The following is a 6,000-nucleotide window of genomic DNA, read 5'->3' as shown; positions in this document are numbered from 1 at the left end:
TTGATCAAATTTAATACCTTTTACTACATTTTTATGCAATCTACACACAAAATGCTGTAAAATGATATATTCAAATAGATATTTGAGCAAGGAGAACAGTACTAAGTAGTAGTGAAATAAAAATATTAAAAAACGATAAATTTTAAAAAAAATTGAAACCAAGGCCTAGTGAAAGACGTGGTGGATACGTGTCCGATATTTTAGGGTGTATAATCAACAAAAAAGTTTGACCCAAATCCGTGACACCCAATCCTGGTCGTCCCTTTGTTGGTATTTCCTCCTCTTGCGATGGTCTCCACTTGCATTCGGCGTGTCATCGATTTTATGAAGTTTTGAATGTAGTGTGGAATATTTTCATACTCCTCCAACAGCGCCATTCATAATTCCTGCAATTCTCTGGCATCACTGGGCGACATTTTACTCTTTTTGGCAACTCGTCCCAAAGTTATTCAATGAGGTTTAAGGACTACTTGCTGACCACCCCAAATATTTAATGAAACCTGATGCTGACAAAGCTAGGTAGGACAGTGTTCGATGTATGCACAATATGCATTTGCTTCAAAATGTAAAATGAATCTTTTTTGAGTAATCATACCAACCGTGAGCAGTTGATACATCCAAGGCAAGTGGCACAATGAGAAAAAAAGGCCATGTTTTGCATTTAATTCATGGTGAGGTTGCACCTTTGAGTATATTACATTGAACATTGATTCTGAGTATTTATCAATTTGAATAAAGCAACTACATTCAACCCTGCACAACGTTTGGATAAGATAACAGGAAATTCTCAGAATGCGAAGGATTATCACTCCTTATATCCTTAAGACTATTACGGGTTATTTTCTTACCTCACAAGTGTCGCTGATTTCGAACCAATAAATGGAATTTGGAAAGTATACTGTTTATTAAATTGAAATACGTCTTTTTTTGCCACGACATATTGAATTTAAAGTTAAACTGAAGAAGAGAAAATAATTTTTGAAAATTATAAAATTATTTATTTTATAAGAAATTAAAGAGATTTCAAGTGACTATTAATTTGGAATAAATACAAAAGACTAGATAGGACATTAAATGTTCCTGTCGACCATTTAAAATAATAAATTTCATGCTTATTAATAATATACATAATAATCAATTTTATTGCTCTCCCATGTTGACCAATTAAATCCTAAGAAAAATAATTTTGTTTCTAACGGTTTTATGAATATCCTTATAATCTGATGTTTAAGACCGTGATAATTGCAGGTAAACGATCGTTAAATATTTATAAAATATATTTATTTAACGTAGGAAGCGGTAATAACTTTAAGCCAGCAGTCGTGGTTACACATGAATGAAATTAGTTAATCGCCTTGGCTTGATTATATTTAAATATTTAAATTAAATGAAAATATAGTAAATGTCAGTTTAAATATTCAGCCGAGTTAAGTTACTTAATTGAATGAAAATTAGTTTGATACAATTTTTCATTATTAAATTGATTGTTCGGTAAATCCGTGAACCACGGATAACAAATTTTATTTGTCGACTTGAAATCACACGATCCTCGTATTGATCATATAGATATATCATTAACGTTTACTTGTTGAATTTAAAATATTATTCAAAATTGTTCAATGTTAATTGTTTGAATGTTAAAATTCAAAAAAGTGAAATTATTTATGAAAATATGCTGAATAAAGAGTTAATCCAAGACAAACCATGTAGGTGAACTATGTGAAAAAACTTGACTACGTCTAAAGTATAAACCATTACATCATGATTTTCCCTGACGCTCTTATAAATAACGATTTTAAGATTTTAACGTGAAGCACACATACTTGCACAGATACATACTATTGTCTGCCTCGGTTGTCGTTGGTAGTTGAGAAGTAATCAATATAAGTGTAATAGATTTGTGTACGAACCACGTAAGAAAACGAGATTATAATCTAAATCGTCTCTAGAGTGTTGAGGAGTTAAGGAAGTAAGACTTCCTTCAGCGGTTGAAAGGTCGAAGCGGATGTACTCGACCGGAACTTTACAACTCCTTCCGGCTTCGACCGGATAAACGGACCAAAACCAGGATTGGATCCAGTCAATTTTATATAGAAGACGGACGCGGGTTTAACTTTTCAATTTCATCTTAACGATCTAACTTGCCGGAAGATTTGATTAATTGGCATCATTGGCAAACGAAAACGATATATTTTACAATCTCCCAAGCGTAAAACGAGAGGGATAGGATGAGATTTTGTTTGTGTGTGTGTTTTGTGGGTGCCTATATCTCTGTCCAGATTGTAATTAGCTTAAGCCTACTTATTTCATTAAAGTACCTAATGTAACGCATTTCAAAAGATCAGAGATTGACGATATAGTTACATGTCTATCCATCTTTTCCTATTTGATTTTGTGTGTTTTGTGGTGTGTCTGTCTGGGTTTGAACATACCTGGTTAACGTAGGAAGCGACCATAGTATGTGTGTCCCTTCCAGGCCAAATTCTATGCGGTACAGTTGACGTACTGGTAGGAGGTAGATAGGAGGATTGGTAAATTCTCTTTTTAATTAAAAATCATAAAAATGTCTTCTTAGTGATTATTTGGCGATCGTGAGATGCGGTCTAGTGTGACGTAGGTTTTAGAAAAACATTTTCTTTATCGTGCCAACGTTTCGATTTTTATTGAGAACATCTTCAGGGCCTGGGATTTACAATGTTGGTGAAAATGTGTCAAAAGATGTGAAAAAATGAATTTATACAATGATAGAAATTTTATACACTTTCAAAATATTTTTACTCATTCAAAGTGTTTGTTTTCCGTGTAACTGTGTGACTTTGTAACGGTCTGCTAATTGGTAAATTATCTGTGACCAAAAATCCCAATAAGCTAGAACAAAATCGGTGCAAAACTTAGTACCTATTAAAAAATTGCAAAATATTTTCAGATCGTTCATATAACAAAATATTATCAATGAGTGTGTCTTGGATTCCTGTGAGTCTTGAGTACCTACACGGTGAGATGTAGTTCAGACACTTTTAAAAAAATGTATACATATATTTGTTTTATAAATGAACTTTTTTTCTTTATAGTAGGTAGATTCATAATAGAGAAATAAACATTTTTTCTTTTAAAATAGATAAATAAATAATTTTTTAATGCATAGATCAGGAGAGAGAGTTTTATTTATATTAATTTTTATTTGTCTTAATAAATTTATGGTGAGGGCATTCTTGTTTTCTTTTATTTGATTTGTGGTTCCTGTTTTCTTTAAATTTTTGAGTGATTTATATCCCCATTAAACAGAAAGGAATTTGGGTTGGTGACCCGTGAAAATATCATTTACATCGCTGTATTTTGTTTTCTTCAAAATCAAATAATTAATCGAAAAGAAAATTTACATTCTCCACAAACTTTATTTTAAAGTGAAAAACAAAGATAAATTTCTTCCCTACTAGTAGGTTGAGGATAATTTTATGTTTTTAACCATAAAACAATATTCTATAAAAGATTTTTGGCCAATTAATAAAATAAGATTTTACAGAAATCGACCACACAACCTACAAGGATAGAAAAAACAGCCTTCTTTTGCTAATCGATGTTTAATTATAATACCAGCTCCTAATCTGTAATCAAGACGCAAAGCAGCACATTCTTCTGAGTATTACGATTTCTTTGGATAAACCGCCGGGGTGAAAGAATATACATAGGTGGCCGCGGTGTATTTAAGATGAGGCATCACGTCACCCCGTTTATGTATCGATCTGCTGTTGTGTAATGCACTTCCATCCCTTTCAATTTCGTGTTCCACATCAATCTCAAACGTCTGAGAACCATGGAACCCCTCCGCGCATATAAGGTTCTATTTGGGAAAAATAAAAATTGAACCTCTTCGACCAAACGTGTCGGCGGAGTTTAATGTGCAGGAATGTATAAACGATAACCTCAATGATTTAATAATCTTAGACAGTTAAAGAAGGCAAATATTTAAAGTTTGATAAATTCCACACGTGTGCGAGGATTAGTGTTTGGCATGCTTACACAAAATCGAGGCAATTTTAAATAAAAAATAACACTTTTCATGCGTAAATAAATTAATAAAGAAATTTATAGGTGTGGATAATGATAATACAATGGTTCCTTATCAATATTAGTTATAACTTGTTTTGGTGAATATGATAAAAAAAACTAAATTTCAGAAAGACATACATTAATTCAAGGATAACACTATGTGCGTAACTAACAATAAAACTAATAAATAAGAAAGGAATTTATATCAACTCATGTAATATTCAGATATTTGCACAACTTATTTTTGATACTATAACGATAATTTTATAAAGTCGGGGATTATAATGATTGAGTATAATATGGGGGACCATGAAAGATAAACCTTTATATTATGAGCTGAACCGGATAAGGAATAAATTTAAAAATGAAACTAAATTAATTTTACCAAACTTGAGCGCCAGGCATAAGACAAGATAAGATTAAGGTAAGATTAAGGTTTAAGTATTCCGCTATATATTTTTATACATGCCAGACCAGTAATAGAGTATGCGATGATTTTCCTGCAGAATTTTCTCCAGGTGATCCCTAGGTACTAACAGTTTTCAAGCAATTGAATCATCTTCTGTAAATGTGTAGAGATTAGTGACCGTTAATCGATAGTTATTCAGATATCGTGAGATGCGGTCGGGGGTGATGTAGGTTTCAGAAAAAATCTGGCCGAACTATTACCAACACATTGTTCCCCTTTGTTGGCTTTTTTCACTTCAAAGAAACCGACGCCTTACACAAAATTGTCTTTTATCGACTTCCTTCCCCACCCCTTCAAAACCAAACATATATAAACATAAAACAGCAAAATCTCACTGGCACTCTCAACACGACACGCAAGGATGGCATAATTACATAGAAGACAAACACTTTGAGTGCAATTTTGTATTGTATAAATTCACTTTTCCACATCCTAAATGTATTTGTTAAATGTAAACATTGTTTCTAAATCCCAGGCCCTGAAGATGATCTCAATAAAAGATCGAAACGTTGGCACGATATAGAAAATGTTTTTCTGAAACCTACATCACACCCGACCGCACCTCACGATATCTGAATAACCATCTTCTGGAACTTGACGAGTCTGGCAGATTGTGATGGTAAATATATTTTCCCTCTACCTTCCAATCTAGTATCTTGAGGACGCTGGCGCACTCGCTTCTTCTTGTTATTAAACCAAAGATCAGTGATGGAGGAAGGAACTCGTCTAAGAAATATTCTTGTGCCTCTGTATGGCCTTCATTCGAAGCAAGCCGTGAAAGAAAATCTGGCACAGAGTGCACCGTGCCCCTACAATACTTTGTTTCAAAATTATGTCCTTGCATTTCTAGCGCCCATCTCGGCCTGAAGGGTTGATGAGGGCCCTGAGCCACGTCAAACTAGCGTGAATGGTAATTACTGTGAATGGATTATACAGTGTGACAGACATGCTTAAATATAAAATTATTTAAAGAGTAAGAGGGATATTGAGAGATTTAAGGGAGAGAGGGAAGTAGAAAAAGACCAAACCAAATGATGAACAGTGCAAAAAATAAATATTAATATATATTATAATTAAGAATAGAAGACAGACAATTTATAAAACATATTGACATAAGATTTTGTAAAACAAGGCTAATTCGATATTAACGTTGATTAAAACCAAAATTCAATTTGTCGAGGTGTCCTCTCTTGCAGATGCACTCTGATATTTCGACATCGTCAGGGGATGTCCGCATATTGTCTCTCGAGCTATCTCTGTTGTACGCTCTCTGGTGGACTTTTTAGTACTAACACAAGCAATAGCACATCAACCAAATAAAACCAAAAGACAGACAGAATGAATAATATATTGATTAAGTAAGAGACAGAGATAACATAAAATAAATCGTCAACCATTTTTATAATTAATTTGTTACATGCACGCTTAAGATTATGAATCTGTACACATGGGGAGCCCGACATTCCAAAAAGGCGTTCAAA

This window comes from Cimex lectularius, unplaced genomic scaffold (assembly GCF_000648675.2).
Source record: "Cimex lectularius strain Harlan isolate CLEC.00 unplaced genomic scaffold, Clec_2.1 scaffold32, whole genome shotgun sequence".
In the NCBI taxonomy this organism is placed as follows: Eukaryota; Metazoa; Arthropoda; class Insecta; order Hemiptera; family Cimicidae; genus Cimex; species Cimex lectularius.
The sequence above is the reverse complement of the archived record's forward strand: the minus strand, read 5'-3'. Positions refer to the sequence as shown.